The sequence below is a fragment of the Lithobates pipiens genome, unplaced genomic scaffold (genome assembly GCF_037356315.1).
Source record: "Lithobates pipiens isolate NorthernLeopardFrog02 unplaced genomic scaffold, aLitPip1_a1.2 Scaffold_13, whole genome shotgun sequence".
Taxonomy (NCBI): domain Eukaryota; kingdom Metazoa; phylum Chordata; class Amphibia; order Anura; family Ranidae; genus Lithobates; species Lithobates pipiens.
The window spans coordinates 231,424,282-231,442,898 of NW_027507718.1; the positions used below are offsets into that span (position 1 = coordinate 231,424,282).

The 18,617-nt window shown below is 45.5% G+C and overlaps 1 protein-coding gene across 2 annotated transcripts in view; it reads left to right on the top strand.

The window, feature by feature from the left end:
* Window positions 1-18,617, top strand: part of LOC143974694 (beta-1,4-galactosyltransferase 1-like) — a 336,266-nt gene that overhangs the window by 289,847 nt on the left and 27,802 nt on the right. The window lies entirely within an intron of this gene.

Consider the following 18,617-nt stretch of genomic DNA (forward strand, 5'->3'; position numbering starts at 1 on the left):
CATTTTTTAAATTTTTACAAGTAATGTGATAAAATAAAAGAGAATTGTGTTATTATATTTTGTTTATAGATTACATAAAAAATACATTTTACAATTCAATATTGCTTGCTTTTCACTGAGCAGCACAGAAGCAGCTGCTTTCTCCAAAATGCCTGTTTTTTTACAGCTTTTTGTTGGAATGGGAATACTATGCAGCAACCAGGAGCAGTGGCGGCCCGCCCATAGGGGGCGCCCGGGTGCCGCCCCCCCTCTCCCTAGGTGAAAAAAAAAAAAAAGTAAAAAAAAAAAAAAAAAAAAAACGGGCCCTTTAAGACATTTAAAAAAAAAAAAAAAATGTCATTTAACAATTTGACATAGTGTACTGTGGCGCCGGTCACAGTGCACTATGAGAAGCGCCACGTCGATGCAATCACAAGATTGCATCCATGGCGCTTCATTTGCGGGTTAAAAACCCGCCTTGCGGCGCACTGCAGAACGCCGACTAGCTTCCGCCCGTAAAATCACTGTGATTCTACGGGCGGGAGCATTGTCATTCTTAGACAGGCAGTCACTTCCGGCTTTCGGCTGCTTCACAAAACCCGGAAGTGACGTCGGCAGCTCCGTTCCTTAGCCCGAGCGGAGCTGCCAGACAGTGAGACAGGTGAGTCACCGCATAAAGGCTTTCTAGTTTCTACTTTGTTGAGAATGTTCATGCATTTAGCTGAATGAATGCAAAAAGCTTTCACAGCCAGAAAGGTTTCCCCAGGCCAGGCGACTTTTGCCGTGGCCAATCAGAGAATGAGCTCTGAAGGGGGAACTCCACGCCAAATTTCTGAAAAAAAATTTGACGTGGGTTCCCCCTCCGAGAGCATACCAGGCCCTTAGGTCTGGTATGGATTCCAAGGGGAGCCCCCTACGCCGAAAAAACGGCGTGGGGGTCCCCCCCAGATCCACACCAGACCCTTATCCGAGCACGCTACCCGGCCGGCCAGGAAAGGGGGTGGGGACGAGCGGGCGGCCCCCCCTCCTGAGCCGTACCAGGCCGCGTGCCCTCAACATGGGGGGGTGCCTTGGGGGAGGGGGGCGTGCGGCCCCCCCACCCCAAAGCACCTTGTCCCCATGTTGATGAGGACAAGGGCCTCTTCCCGACAACCCTGGCCGTTGGTTGTCGGGGTCTGCGGGCGGGGGGCTTATCGGAATCCGGGAGCCCCCTTTAATAAGGGGGCCCCGGATACCGGCCTCCCCACCCTATGTGAATGAGTATGGGGTACAATGTACCCCTACCCATTCACCTGTGAAAAAAAGTACAAAAAAAAACACAACACAGGGTTAAAATATTTTATTGCACAGCTCCGGGGGTCTTCCGTCTTCGGGGGTCTTCTCGCCGGACTCCTCCGCTATCTTCTTGTAGCTCTTTTACTAGCGGAGGAGCCCGGCTTTCTTCCTCGCCGCCGGCCTCTTCTTCCGACTTCGGGGGTCTTGTCCCCCTCTTCGGTTCTTCTGCCGGGCCACCGCGCCTTCTTATAGCTCTTTTACAGGCGGTGGCCCGGTCTTCTATCGCCGCCGCCGCCGCCGCCCGTTCTTCTTCTTCTTCTTCTCCTTCTTCTCCAGGAGATGTTGCCTCGACGATCTCCCTGGCCGGAATGCCAGGGACGCGCTGCGCTGCCACTTATATAGGGACAATGGGGCGGTGTCACATGGGTTGATGTCACATGGGTTGGTCACATGGGTTGATGTCACAGTCGCCATGTGACATCAACCCATGTGACCAACCCATGTGACATCAACCCATGTGACACCGCCCCATTGTCCCTATATAAGTGGCAGCGCAGCGCGTCCCTGGCATTCCGGCCAGGGAGATCGTCGAGGCAACATCTCCTGGGGGAAGAAGGAGAAGAAGAAGAAGAACGGGCGGCGGCGGCGGTGACAGAAGACCGGGCCACCGCCTGTAAAAGACCTATAAGAAGGCGCGGTGGCCCGGCAGAAGAACCGAAGAGGGGGACAAGACCCCCGAAGTCGGGAGAAGAGGCCGGTGGCGAGGAAGAAAGCCGGGCTCCTCCGCTAGCAAAAGCTACAAGAAGATAGCGGAGGAGTCCGGCGAGAAGACCCCCGAAGACGGAAGACCCCCGGAGCTGTGCAATAAAATATTGTAACCCTGTGTTGTGTTTTTTTTGTACTTTTTTTTCACAGGTGAATGGGTAGGGGTACATTGTACCCCATACTCATTCACATAGGGTGGGGGGCCGGTATCCGGGGCCCCCTTATTAAAGGGGGCTCCCGGATTCCGATAAGCCCCCCGCCCGCAGACCCCGACAACCAACGGCCAGGGTTGTCGGGAAGAGGCCCTTGTCCTCATCAACATGGGGACAAGGTGCTTTGGGGTGGGGGGGCCGCACGCCCCCCTCCCCCAAGGCACCCCCCCATGTTGAGGGCACGCGGCCTGGTACGGCTCAGGAGGGGGGGGCCGCCCGCTCGTCCCCACCCCCTTTCCTGGCCGGCCGGGTAGCGTGCTCGGATAAGGGTCTGGTGTGGATCTGGGGGGACCCCCACGCCGTTTTTTCGGCGTAGGGGGTTCCCCTTGGAATCCATACCAGACCTAAGGGCCTGGTATGCCCTCGGAGGGGGGAACCCACGCCAAAATTTTTTTCAGATTACATAAGGGGCGTATTTTATGAGAAGTGGGAGGGGGCAAAATGATGGGCGGGGTCATGATGGGCGGGGTCTGGCGCCCCCCATCCAAAAACGTCACCAGCCGCCACTGACCAGGAGCCTAACATTTGGCTGATGGTTGCAGCAGGGGCCCATTCACTTGCATAAGTTGCATTCCGCAGTGGTACTGCCTGCTGAAAGCTACAGGGGGGTATAATTTTTGCTGCTCTGCAATGCAAAGTATTGCGGTCCTAACATTTGTTAATAAGAGTTTGTTTCTCATTCAAACAGGTGAATGTTGTTGCTGTTTTTTTTAATCCGTCACACAGCCAAGGTGTTTGCTTTGCATATGATTTTGATTAGTTCATTTCTACCTCTAACTCTTTTTTCCTTTCAATCTTCAACCTTATAGTAAATAAAAGCATTTTCATTTACACCAACATTTTAACATTTTAAAAAATAAACTTTCTCCCACCCATTCTATCTTGCAGTTAGAAATGGGATGTATAACCTATACTCCTACCTGGGAACTTTGAGCTATTGACCTGGCACTGTTCAAATTTCGATCTGGTAACTGGGTCATAATGGAAATCGTGAAATCTCTGGAATTTCTATTCTAGAGATGTAAACAATTATCAGTGCTCTAGATTCACTGACTGCCTGGAGAGGAGAAGGGAGGTAGGTGAGGACATGATACAAGAGATGGTCAGAGAGTGTGAGGACATGATACAAGAGGCGGTCAGAGAGCGTGAGGGTGCGGGCATAGTACAGGAGAGGGTGAGAGAGTGCAAACGTGGTACAGGATAGGGTGCAGGCATGGTACAGGAGAGGGTGAGAGGGTGCAGGCATGATACAGGACTTCACATGATGTGCACATCCAACAACACACTGTGTTACCCCCCACACACAAACCATCCAGCAGATCACCCCATGATGTCCATTCACCTGCAACATCCTGGTGCCTGCAGCATCTCCCCCTGCACCTCTGCTGGCTGTCAGCTCACTAAGAGGGGGGTGCGGACGGCAACTCTGTGGTGCCCGTGGGATCTCTCTCTGGCTAGAAGGTCTCTTCTTTGTGTAGAGTGCAGAAGGGAGGGGCCTCCGACCCGGACAGCTGACCAAGATCAGTGTACAAGTGAACAAGTGCATGTATACTAAAGAGAGAAGCCGTTAGCTTCCCAGTTCAGAGGCCCCTCCCCTCTGCACTGTACACACGGAAGAAACCTGCTAGCCACATGGAGATTCCCTGCGGCCATGTCTTCACACCCTGAAGCTTCGGCAGGTCGTGGGCCAGCAACCCGGGACAACGCCAAATTCCTGTGATGTACACACTGACAGACCGGGACAAGGGTCTAGAAAATGTGAATGTCCCTGGAAATTTGGGACTGTTGGCAGATATGATGTATGTATATGCAGTGTGTATGCATAGGGGTTGATTTACTAAAGGCAAATAGACTGTGCACTTTGCAAAGTGGAGTTACACTCTGCGAGTGCAGTTGCTCCAGAGCTTAGTAAATGAGGTAAAGCTTAATTTTGAGAAGAGTACCCAATCACATGCAAGGAAAATAAAGAAAACAGCATTTTTGCTTGCACATGATTGGATGATGGAAGTCAGCAGAGCTTTTGCTCATTTACTAATCTCTGGAGCAACTGCTCTTGCAAAGTGTAACTGAACTTTGCAAAATGCAGTCTATTTTCCTTTTAGAAAAATCAACCCCATTGTGTATGTATTTGCATAAGTAGTCATGTTGTAAAGCACTGTGTAAACTGTTGGCGCTATATAAATCCAGTATAATAATAATAATAATAATTATATATATATATATATATATATATATATATATATATTTTTTTTTTTTTTTTTTATTATTAATCTTTATTACGTTTTTTTTTCCATGTTTCCCCCCCCCCCCATACAAATAATTCTCCTCATTTACTATAGCAACATACAATCTTGGTATATATCATATCTATTACAAGATACAAAACGCACATTTATTTAATCCAGGAAAAAAAAAATCCCTCATATATTTAAAAACAAAGAGATAGCAGCTTACCAAGACCACATTATACCAAGTACTATCAAACTCAAGATAAAAAGACCCATCCCTCTATGTGACATAACAGGAGGAACACAGGGGTGGTAATCATCCCCCCATCCCTCTTTTTTTTCCTACATTTTATACATTTAATTTTCCTGTCTTACTGCTTAAATCAACCCGCCCCCCCATTGGCTCCCCCTAAAATTTTAATTACTTAGTAGGTTACTATGTTTTCCTTTCAATCAGGGTTCCCACATTCTAATATACTCCTTGAGATTGCGTCTCCTTACCTAAGCTGCTCTCTCTTTGGGGAGGGTTTCATTCATGGCATCAATCCAGTTTTTAACTGTAGGAGGCACCCTCGATTGCCATCTTATTGCTATCAGTCTCCTAGTTTGAAATATACTCTTCCAAATAGCTACCGTGCTCTTATTTTCCCCTTGCTCCTGCCTATAGCCCAATAAGCATACCACCGCTTCTTTTTTCAGCCTAATGTCAAATGTTTCTTGCAGGGTTTTAATCACTCCTTCCCAATAACGGAATAATTTGGGGCATTTCCACAGCATATGTAGTAGGTCTCCGGAACCCCTACATCTCGGGCAGCAATCATCCGTTCTTCTTTCAAAATTAAATAACCGTTTGGGAGTATAATATGCTCTATTTAGCAACATTAACTGCGACATTTTCTGTGATGGAGCAACCGATACCAACAAGGATGCTTCCAGTATTCTCCTCCAATGATCCTGTGGTATTACCCCTATATCTCGTTCCCATTTTAATTTTACTGACTGTGTAATTTCTAGACATGTCCAATTCGTTTCGTAGGAATCTAAAATTCGTACGAATTTCCCTAAATTCGTACGAATTTCCCTAAATTCGTATGTTTGGGAGGATCCGAAATACGAATTGCCATGCGTCCGAATTTTGTACGAAATACAAACTTTTGTTTACGAATCCGAAGGAGGAAGTCAGCACAGCACAGGGATGGTGGGAGCCCCTCATGTAACGAAAATTCGTATTTCGGATAAAAACCGAACTTCCATCAGCATGGACTGTCATATTGAGGTATATTTTTGCCTTTAAATTCATCGTAACGAACGTTCATACAAGATAACGAACCTAACGACAATTCGTGTTTCGTACGAATTGAAATTTAATTTCGGACACGAAATACGAAGTACGAATTTTAATACGAACCGTAACGGAACAGAACAAAACGAATTTATTGACGGCGCCCATGTCTAGTAATTTCCCCTCCCCATTAGCCTGTTTACTTATTTGTCCATATATTTCTGAAATCAATCCCTTAAAAACACCTAACCTGGCTATACGCTGCAAAAGAGGAGTTTCTTTTCAATGCAAGGGTTGATTTCTGAATTGAGCTTTCAAAGCCTGACACACCTGGAGGTATGTATAATATGTATTCTGCGATATATGTTAAATTCTCTTTACTAGACATGTGCATTCGTTTTCGTCCAAATGCATTTTCGTACGAATTTCAGCTATTTTCATTTTGACAAACGATAACGAAAGCACAAAATCCGAAAAACGAAAGATCCGACATAAATAAATGCTTTATTTTCGTTTTCATTGTTACAACAGTTCGATATAGAATAGGAGATTCGACATGGCTCTGACAATAACTATCTGTCTATAGAACCTGTGGTCGAATGTGCCTAACCTTACCTCTATTAGTCCAAGATTATATAGAGAAAATATTCGACAGAGAAAAAAGATTTGACAGAGAGAAAAGATTCTGCAAGTTACTGTCCTAAAAAGTGTTTGGGGACCTGGGTCCTGCCCCAGGGGACATGTATCAATGCAAAAAAAAGTTTTAAAAACGGCCGTTTTTTCGGGAGCAGTGATTTTAATAATGATCAAAGTAAAACAATAAAAGTGTAATATTCCTTTAAATTTCGTAGGGGGGGGGGGGGGGGGGTGTCTATAGTATGCCTGTGAAGGGGCTCATGTTTCTGGTGCTTAGAACTGTCCCTGCACAAAGTGTCATTTATGCAGGAAAAAAAGTCCTTTAAAATCACTCGCAGCTATTATGAATTGTCGGCTCCCATAATACAGAGAACACTCATTGAAAGTCATTGATAAAAAAAAAAAATATATAAAAAAAAAGCGTGGGGGTCCCCCAAATTCAATTACCAGGCCCTTCAGGTCTGGTATGGATATTAAGGGGAACCCTGCCTCAAATTTAAGAAAAAATTTGACGTGGGGTTCCCCCTAAATATCCATAAGCAGACCCTTCAGGTCTGGTATGGATATTAAGGGGAACCCCACGTCAAATTTTAAAAAAAATTGACGTGGGGGTCCCCCTAAAAATCCATACCAGACCCTTTATCCGAGCACGCAACCTGGCAGGCCACAGGAAAAGAGGGGGAGACAAGAGAGCGGCCCCCCCTCCCTCCTGAACCGTACCAGGCCACATGCCCTCAACATTGGGAGGATGCTTTGGGGGTCTGTGACCCCTCAAAGCACCTTGTCCCCATGTTGATGAGGACAAGGGCCTCATCCCCACAACCGTGGCCGGTGGTTGTGGAGGTCTGCGGGCGGGGGGCTTATCAGAATCTGGAAGCCCCCTTTAACAAGGGGACCCCTAGATCCTGCCCCCCCCCTGTTTGAAATGGTAAGGGGGTACAAAAGTACCCCTACCATTTCACAAAGAAAGTGTAAAAAATAGTTAAATAAGACAAACACACTTTTGAAAAATTCCTTTATTAAAAAAAAATAAATAAAAAAAAAAAAGATTCCAGCGGCGGTAATCCACTCTTGCTATCCAGCGACGGACGGTCATCTCTCCAGCGATGGCTCATCTCATCCAGCGCAGCGAATCCATCCTTCTTCTGTCTCCATGGAGGAGACACTGCAGGGATTGCAGCGGGCTGACGTTTCTTATATACGGAGGGCGGGGCCATCCGTCACCGGACCCCGCCCCCTCTGATGCAAGGGGAACCCCGGGGTTCCCTGTGATGTATGGGTGACCCCGCACCCCTCTGATGTAACACAGGTAGGTTTCCGTTACATCAGAGGGGGGCGGGGTCACCCATACGTCACAGGGAACCCCAGGTTTCCCCTTGCGTCAGAGGGGGGCGGGGTCAGGTGACGGGTGGCCCCGCCCTCCGTATATAAGAAACTTCAGGCCACCGGAATGCCTGCAGTGTCTCTTCCGCGGAGGATGGATTCGCTGCGCTGGATGAGATGAGCCATCGCTGGAGAGATGACCGTCCGTCGCTGGATAGCAAGAGTGGATTACCACCGCTGGAATCTTTATTTTTTTATTTTTTAATAAAGGAATTTTTCAAAAGTGTGTTTGTCTTATTTAACTATTTTTTACACTTTCTTTGTGAAATGGTAGGGGTACTTTTGTACCCCCTTACCATTTCAAACAGGGGGGGGCCAGGATCTGGGGGTCCCCTTGTTAAAGGGGGCTTCCAGATTCTGATAAGCCCCCCGCCCGCAGACCTCCACAACCACCGGCCACGGTTGTGGGGATGAGGCCCTTGTCCTCATCAACATGGGGACAAGGTGCTTTGAGGGGTCACAGACCCCCAAAGCATCCTCCCAATGTTGAGGGCATGTGGCCTGGTACGGTTCAGGAGGGAGGGGGGGCCGCTCTCTCGTCCCCCCCTCTTTTCCTGCGGCCTGCCAGGTTGCGTGCTCGGATAAAGGGTCTGGTATGGATTTTTAGGGGGACCCCACGTCAATTTTTTTTTAAATATGACGCGGGGTTCCCCTTAATATCCATACCAGACCTGAAGGGTCTGGTTATGGATATTTAGGGGGAACCCCACGTCAAATTTTTTCTTAAATTTGAGGCAGGGTTCCCCTTAATATCCATACCAGACCTGAAGGGCCTGGTAATTGAATTGGGGAGACCCCCACGCTTTTTTTATTTATTTATTTATTTATTTTTATCAATGACTTTCAATGAGTGTTCTCTGTATTACGGAGCCGACAATGATTTTAAAGGACTTTTTTTCCTGCATAAATGACACTTTGTGCAGGGACAGTTCTAAGCACCAGAAACATGCGCCCCTTCACAGGCATACTATAGACAACCCCCCCCCCCCCTACGAAATTTAAAGGAATATTACACTTTTATTGTTTCACTTTAATCATTATTAAAATCACTGCTCCCGAAAAAACGTCCGTTTTTAAAACTTTTTTTTGCATTGATACATGTCCCCTGGGGCAGGACCCGGGTCCCCAAACACTTTTTAGGACAGTAACTTGCAAATTAGTCTTTAAAATTAGCACTTTAGATTTTGAACGTTGGAGTCCCATAGACTTTAACAGGGGTTCTAAAGTATGCTATATACAAGCTCCGTCGAATCATCTTTATACATTCGACAGACACCATAAGCCTTCAAAGACAGATTCGACCGTAATTCATGTGGATTTTCGGACGAATGCAATTTTTGAACGAAAAACGAAATAAATAAAAACGAATTTCGGGATTAACTAAATAAATTAAGTTTTCGGACGAAAACGAAATTCCGAAACTAAATATTTTACTCTGCACATGTCTACTCTTTACAACACTTCAAACTTTTTAATGGTATTTCCCACGTACAATTGCTTCAATCTTTTTATTCCCTGTTTTTCCCATTCCTTATTTTTTCCTATCGGGAGGATTTCCTGCAAGTTACTGTTATTCCAAATATGGGTATATATGTTAAAGCCATTATATTTCATACATTTTTTAACTATTTTTCCATATTTTGGTGACCATTATAATTGTTGGGTTCTTATAGCAGAAGGAGTTAGCCTCCAGTGTCTCTACTATTGTATCATGCAATGCTGCTGTTAGTAAAATTTTTCCATTAGGGGTTCCCCCATTCATATGCCCACAGCCCATTATATGTTGCAGTTGTGAAGCAATATAGTAATACTCGGGATTGGGCAGTGAGACCCCCCTTCCCCCATTGGAAGTTGCAATGTTTGCAACCTTATCCTAGCTTGCCCCCCTTTCCATATTAGTTCCCTAAATAAACTTTCTATTTTATTGAACCATTTTTTGGGTATCCACACCGGGGCATTATGAAGTATATACAGAAGTCGAGGCAGCCACAGAATTTTTATCCAGCTGCATCTACCTGCTGTTGATAATGGAAGCCGTTTCCAGATATCGATTTTTTTTTCTATTTATAGAGAAGTGGGACAAGGTTATTATTTATATATTGATTGGGATCTTTTGTTATTATTATCCCCAAGTATTTCAATGCATCTACAACTGCCAATTGGGGCAACTCAGATATTATCGCTTCCCTAGTTGTATCTATCGGGAGTAATTCAGATTTCGTCCAGTTCATTTCTAACCCAAAAAACCCACAATACTCATTGCCCTCAGCAATGAGCGACTCATATCTCCCAGAAACAATAGAATATCATCCGCATATAAAGCTGTTCTTTCTTCACCTGAGTTTCTTTGAAACCCAATTATTTCCGGACTTTTTCTTATGGAGATAGCCAGGGGCTCCATTGCTAGGGCAAAGAGCAACGGGGATAATGGACACCCTTGTCTTGTTCCCCTTTCCAATTCTATCCTGTTTGACATTACATTATTAACTTTCAGTCTTGCAGTAGGCTTATCACACAGCATCCTGATCCATCCGATCATTGCTGGACCAAATCCAAACTTCTCCAATACTCGCCACATATATCCCCATTCTACAGTATTGAATGCTTTAGTCACATCCAGTGACAATATAGCCCTTGATCCCCAATTTTCTGTTGTGGTTTGCAAATTTAAAAATGCTCTCCTAATATTTGTGCTGGTGGATCTATTACATATGAATCCAGCTTGATCAGGGTGGACCAGTTTGGATATAAATTTATTTAGTCTAGCTGCAAGAACTTTAGCCAAAATTTTTGCATCTGCGCATAGGAGGGATATTGGCCTATATGCTGCAACATCCAGTGGGTCTTTCCCTTCTTTATGAAGCACGATAATAGTATTGAGGCGGGTAAATGACCCACCTCAAATGCCCCTCTCAACGTTTTTAAAAGTTCAGGGATCAATATCTCCCCATAGTATTTATATATTTCAACTGGCAAGCCATCTGGGCCAGGAGATTTTTGATTAGCCATATTGGCTACTGTCTGTTGTGTTATTTTGGGTATCTCCAGATTTTCCAAAAAGTCTTCCATTTGTTCCCTCCCACTTTTTTTTCTAGCAGTATATAACTCCTTAAAAGCTTTTACTATTTTTTTGGGGCTTGAAGTTATCTCCCCTCCGATAACCCTAATAGCGGCAATAGTGGATGCTGGGGCACTGGACTTTACCACTTGCGCCAGCATCCTCCCTACAGATTCCCCCTCCACAAAGGAGGCCTGACTCTGTAGAAGATATCTAGTTTCCACCCTCTGCATACAAATCAGTTTGTATTCCTGTTGTTTATCCAACCAGGATTTTTTCCTTCCTGGCGATGGATCTGATATGTAATTGTTCACAGCCATGGCTACCTCTCTCCTACTTCTTTCCTCTCGAGCCCTCTCAGCCTTGTTATATTTGGCCACCTGTTGTATTACATTTTTTTTGAGGATTACAGCTAGTGAAAACACAAAATTCAGTATCTCAAAAAATGTGAATATTACATAGGACCAATAAAATAAAAAAATGAATACAGAAATGTTGGCTTACTGAAAAGTATGTCCATGTACAGTATAGTATGCACTATACAAATAGTAGGTTGGGACTCCTTTCTCATGAATTACTGCATCAATGTGGCGTGGCATAGAGAAGATCAGCCTGTGGCACTGCTGAGGTGTTATGGAAGCCCAGGTTGCTTCGAAAGCGGCCTTCAGTTTGCCTGCATTGTTGGGTCTGGGGTCTCTCATCTTCCCCTTGACAATAACCCACAGATTCCCTATGGGGTTTAGGTCAGGTGAGTTTGCTGGCCAATCAAGCATAGTGATACCATGATCATTAAACCAGGTATTGGTACTTTTGGCAGTGTGGGCAGGTGACAAGTCCTGATTTGATAAAACACAGTGGACCAAACCAGCAGATTACTTGGCTCCCCAAATCATTACCGATTGTGGAAACTTCACCTTGGACTTTGTGCAACTTGGATTCTGTGCCTCTCCACTTTTCCTCCAGACTCCGGGACCTTGAATTCCAAATAAAAGGCATAATTTTCCACAGTCCATGATGATTAGTGGAGCCATGTCAACTGCTGGTGTTGGCCCACTATGTTTTATCAAGTGCAATGTCAGTACAAAGTCAGTACAGCCCTCTACCAGGAAATTCTAGAATACTTCATGTACTTCCCTCTGCTGACTAGCTTTATTTATATGCTGATTTCATTTTTAAGCAGGACTTGGCACCTGCCCACACTGCCAAAAGTACCAATACCTGGTTTAATGATCATGGTATCACTGTGCTTGATTGACCAGCAAACTCACCTGACCTAAACCCCATAGAGAATCTGTGGGGTATTGTCAAGAGGGAGATGAGAGACACCAGACCCAACAATACAGACGAGCTGAAGGCTGCTATCAAAACAACCTGGACCTCCATAATACCTCAGCAATGCCACAGGCTTATCGCCTCCATGCCACGCCGCATTGATGCAATAATTCAGGCAAAAGGAGCCCTGACCAAGTATTGGTATAGTGCATACAATACTGTACATGGACATACTTTTCAGTAAGCCAACATTTCTGTATTAAAGATCCTTTTTTTATTGGTCTTATGTAATATTCTCATTTTCTGAGATACAGAATTTTGGGTTTTCACTAGCTGTAAGCCATAATGAGCAAAATAAAAAAAAAAAGAAATGCTTGAAATATATCACTCTGTGTGTAATGCATCTATATAAAATGTATGAGTTTCAGTTCTTTAATTGAGTTACTGAAATAAATTAACTTTTTGATATTTTTCATTTTTTTTATATGTACCTTGACCAGTGCAGATAAGATATCCATCCCTTTTACCAAGACTGCTGCCCAATTTTCTCCAACAAAACCCCCTTTAACTTAACTTATAATAACGAGGCCACACTTTATTGGAGTATAAACTGGCCACAGCAGCCATTTTATTCACAAATATAAAATAAATTAGCATATAACCAACAACAAACACAAACTTCAGTATCTCCCCCCGGTGGTATTTGAAGGCACTTCCCTAATAAACTTATATCCATATCCCACACTGCGGGCCTTTTACCATACTAGGCCTATGGCCGTGATAACCAGCCTGAAAACAACTCTTACCCGCAGTGTCACCATACCATTTCAGTTAACCCGCATTAACTGTACACCAAAAGGGGGGCCCATACCACCTACGAGTCCCCCCACACTTCCATCTCCATGGGTTAGTTACCACCCTCAAAGACCATCACTTCACTACTGCCATGACAAAGTCCGCAACCAGCACCTGCAAATAAACAAGTATTAGCCCTTGTACACACAGTCAGACATTCCGACAACAAAATCCATCGGATTTTGTTCGAAACTAGTGTTGCATACACGCGGTCGGACAAAGTTGTCCGAAAATCCGATCGTTCGTAATGTGATGATGCAATTTTGTTATGATGGGACTACGTTCAGGCTAGTAGCCAATAGCTTTGGTCTAGGAATTTGATCTGAGCATGCGTGGCACTTTGTCCGATCAGAATTCTCTACAAACGATCAGACAAAGTCCGATCAGATCATGTTGTCAGAAAATTTTATAGCCCAGCTATAAAACTTTGTCGGTCGGATATTCTGACGGAAACAGTCCGATGGAGCCCACACATGGTCGGATTATCCGACAACAGGGTCCGATCGGACATTTTCCGTCAGAATGTCTGACCGTAGGGCTTAGATGAACACATAACGCAGGGAGGAGAAACAGGAGGCAGGAGGGAAACTTCCTACCTCACTCTCACGCTGCTCTGCTTTGCCCAGAAAAAAAACCCTCCCCTCACTGACTTACTGATCACTGCCCCATACTTCTCACACTTAACCCCTGCCTGTCCCTTATCACCCTGTCATGCCTGCCTTCTGCTAGCTCCCTTTCAGTCCACCTGCTCCCAGGCCTTTCTGTATATGTAGAAAGCTGAAATGAGGACAATGGTGACTCACCACTGTACTCACTTCAGAGACAGAACTAAGAATGGATTTGCTAACAAACAAATATCCAATCAGAAGTGTAAAAAAATAAAAGATAGAAATAAAAAGTGTCCCTTAATTAACCCTTTGTGCTGCATTAGTGGCCACTGGCAACATTTATTTACCCCTTCATTATGCAGCATAAAGGAATTAATTAGCACTAACACTGATGCCATTAATGCAGCACAAAGGGTTACTTAACTGCCACTGGTCACCAATACATCAGTGTCTAGTGGCAGTATCATTAATACCTGGGTGCTGCACATTAACCACTTGGGTACCGCGCTATTGCCGAATGACGGCATTAGTGCGGACCTAGATTTCCGGGACTACGTCTATTGACGTCGTCCCGGTTACGAGCGGCCTGCGCGCCCCCTGAGGGGCGCGCGCAGCGCGCTCTGTGATCGGCGAGTCTATGAGACTCGCCTGATCACCGATCCGTGCAAGGGGTCGATCCCGACCCCTTATCACGTGATCAGCTGTCAGCCAATGACAGCTGATCATGTGATAGAATGGAGCCGGTAATCGGCTATTATTCCTCCTCGCGCTGACAGCGCAAGGAGAAAAAAAAAAGCCGATCACCGGCGGCCGTGATCGGGACATCAGTCCCGATCACGGCCAGCAATGCAAGGCACCACATGCCACCTGCCAGTGCCCACCTGCCTCCCGCAGTGCCATCCTGAAGTATAACTAAAAGTAAAAGTGCCCCCCGTCTGTGCCCATAGTGCCCACAGTGCCACCCACAGTGCCACCCACAGTGCCACCCCACAGTGCCACCCCACAGTGCCTCAAAGGTGCTGCACCCCAGTGCCGCCCATCAGTGCCCAGCAGTGCCGCCCATCAGTGCCCAGCAGTGCCGCCCATCAGTGCCCAGCAGTGCCGCCCATCAGAGCCACCTATCAGTGCCACCTATCAGTGCCCATCAGTCCCATCTATCTGTGGTACCTATCAGTGCCCATCCGTGCCACCCATCCGTGCCACTTATCCGTGCCACCCATCCGTGCCATCTTATCTGTGCCCATCTTTGCCCATCAGTGCCGCCTTATCTGTGCCCATCGGTGCCGCCTTATCTGTGCCTATTAGTGCCGCCTTAACTATGCCTATCAGTGCCCACCAGTGCAGCCTATCAGTGCCCACCAGTGCAGCCTATCAGTGCCCACCAATGCAGCCTATCAGTGCCGCCTTATCAGCGCACTTCAATGAAGGAGAAAAATGACCCGTTTGCAAAATTTTATAACAAACTATTAAAACATGATTTTTTTTTTTTTTTGCATCTTTTTTTGTTTGTTTAGCAAAAAATAAAACTCCGAGCTGTAACTAAATACCACCAAAAGAAAGCTCTATTTGTGGGAAAAAAATGATAAAAATTTCATTTGGGTACAGTGTTGTATGCCCGCGCAATTGTCATTCAAAGTGCATCAGCGCTGAAAGCTGAAAATTGGTCTGGGACTGAGGGGGGTTTAAGTGCCCAGTAAGCAAGTGGTTATTAATGGCATTAATTAACACCCCCACCCTCACTCCAGGTCACTGTATATTTTAAAGCGGAGCTCCACTTAAAAGGGCTATATATCTTAAATTATATATATATAATGTATATCTTAAAGCGGAGCTCCACTTGTCTGCCCCCCCCCCCTTCTGCCGACACATGTGGGACCTTTTGGGAGGGAGCAAGTACCTGGTTTTGACAGGTACCCACTTCCATTTCCAGCTTCCATGGCAATCTCAGCTGGAAGTTTGGCCCCCTCCTCCTTCCACACGCAGCCAGCCCATTCTCAGAGCGCAGCTTATTTCAGTTTCCTACTGTATGTGCAGTAGGAAACTGGCTGTGATGCCGCAATGCTTCACTGGTGGTTTTTCCTTAGCCAAGATGGTGGTGCCAGTGCCCAAGAGCCAATTCAAGAATCGGCTTGGGTGAAGACACTGATGCCTGGACAGGAAGGTTCCCTTATAGTAAAAGTCAGCCGCTACAGTATTTATAGCTGCTGACTTTACATTTTTGGAGGAGAGGGCAGAACTTCTCTTTAACACAACACTATATCAACTAGTCACTGACTACTAATTGTGAGGGGTGTTTAGAATAACACTACCATTGTCTATCAGTGCAGACAGAATAAAGTGGAATTTCGGCTTAAGCGTAATTAGCATAAAAATTACACCTCCTAAAACTTACATTGACTAACCTGTTTTCAAGCTTCTCCTTTAGAGTGACATGATCTCCCATGCCAGCTAGAAGCATACACAGGGGGGAGGGTGGAGTGCCGACAACAGCTGGAACATGGGAACCCATAGGTGATGTCATCACACCAGGCTTTACCAGCCATTATCAGCGCTCTCTCTTCTCCCCTGTAGCTGCCACTGACTCACACAGGAGTGAACCAGAGCAACCTTAAAATAGGTAAGTGTATACATCTTTTCTACACAGGTTAGTCAGCATAGGTGTTAGGAGGGCAGAGGGGACATGTTTAAGGCTAGTTAGGTTTAAGCTGAAATTCCACTTTTAAAGGGGTTTAAGTAGGTAGGTGACCACCAATGCTGGCAGTTATTATGCTACAACCGATATCAATGTTGGGGGTTATTATTGTGGAAACTGGCACCTATGCTGGGGGTTATATTGTGAAATTGGCACCAATGCTGGGGGTTATTATTGCTGCTACTGACACAAATGCTGGGGGTAAGTATTGCGTAAACTGGCACTGGTGCTGGGGGTTATTACGGAAACTTTAATCTATGCTGAAGAAACCAGGGGGCGTAGTTTGCCATTTTCGCCCTGGGCACCAAATTACCTTGTCCTGGCACTGATTATACCCCCCATCCCCAGGTCATTCTGTACCCATCCCAGGTACAATACCCCTCCCCGGGTCAGTCTGTACCCATTCCTAGTACAATACATCCCCCAGGTCAGTCTGTACCCATCCCCAGTATAATACATCCCCCCTGGTCAGACTGTATCCTTCCCCAGTATAATATGGAAGGTTCACACTTGGTATCTTTGCCCCCTCGTTTTGCACTGTACATTCCCTTTTTAATATTACCACATTCTGCATGTAAATAATCTCAGACTCTATTTAACCACACCCCCTTTAAGACCCAATATCTAAAGCAATTAAAAACATGTCCAATCCTAAGCACGCCACATTTTTTTCCCCTTCATGCCTAGTGCCACTTTTGGTCTTGCACACAGGCCCACTGATTTCATAATACGCCCCTGTGCTGAACTATTGTATTCTTACAGCGGCGAACTTCCCCACCATCAGAATACACTGATCAGGGCTGCTGGCTATAGCTGGCTTAACTGATCAAGTGCCATTTATCCGACAGGCTGGTTGTATAGAAGTCGATCAGTAGATTGACTTCTGTACCACCACTGTCCCCATACATGAATTGAAATTCATGTATTTCCGGCTTAAGTTCTATTGGCTGGAGCAATAAAATCAAATGCATGCAATACTTTTTCTTTTTTTAGCACACACCAGTGCAACACAGTGGTGTGAACAGACCAATGAGGAGACAAGGCATTTTAACTGGTCTTGTGGTGGAACTGTGCTGAAATAGCAGCCCAACACAGCTCTACCGCACTTTATGTGAACCTACCCTAACATATTGTTGCTTATTTAAATTTTTATATTTTTAATATAATTTAATATATATTTTTTTTATTTTTAAAACTGAAAGTGTTACTAAACCCACAATAGTAAAATTAGTCTGCAAATGCAGTAAAGCGTGCTTGTTATACTCACTGTGGAACCTAAGGGGTTACTAATCCTCATGTAAAAAGGGCTGTTTGATTGTGTCTTCTCTGATCCTCCCCTCCTTCCACTGACCCCTGATAATTTCCTGATAGCACAGAGTCTATGGAGTCAGGCTGCACATGCTCAGTTTGGTGTGTATTGCTAGAGAGATTTTTTTTCTTTGGTCCCATGCTGATAAACATGCACTCTCCAATCAGCACTGTCCAGACAGAGGGTCAGGGGTCTTGCAGTCTCATAGCATAGTCAGAAAACTCCTCCTACAAGCTTTAACCAGTGCTTGGCTGGACACTGATAAAAGTCACAAGACTGCCCTAACATTTGATGAGAAAAGATATTTAGCAGTTTATCTTGTAGCACTAACCCCCGAAGGAGCTGCTGGTTTTATTGGGACATACCATTACCTCACCTGCTTGCCTCTTCATCTTAGGGGGTCCCGTGGAAAGTAGCCCAAATGATGATAGATCAGACACATGGTCCTTTTCGAAGATTTATTTAGGGATAACACCAAAGAAAGACACAAGACACAGTCCTTCAATACAGGGTTAGAGAATAAGGGGGAGTTCAGGCACCTGGTAATTGCAGGTCAGAGATATTAGTCAGATCCAGAGGACAAACAGCTGCACAGACTGGATCCAGCAGTCACCGGATAGGCCCTTCTCACTTGACCTAGCAGCTGATGAGATGCCAAACAAAGTCTCTGCCACAGACTTGTTAGATAAAACTTAAAGGTTTTGAGAATAGATACACAACAAAGTCTCTGCCTCAAACTTGTTAGATGAACTTAGAGGTTTCGAGAGTTTTTAGGATGAACTGCCATACAGTACCATATTCTTTCAGCCGACCTGGCGATACTGTAAGGATATTGATCCGGGTTGCATCCTTAAACCAAGTTTTCAGGCTCCTCCAGAGACACCAGCCTTGTGCTCGGTCCTCCACTGGAAAAGTCCTACCCTGGATCCTCCAGCTTTCTTGGCTTCTCCCCGCAAGTGAGCCAGCACAGGACCACCCCTGGATCAGCAGGCCCCAAGACATTCCTGGGCCTACACTCTCAGTTGCGAGGCCTTGGGCCAGCCGGCTCCGAGGCGCAAAACCA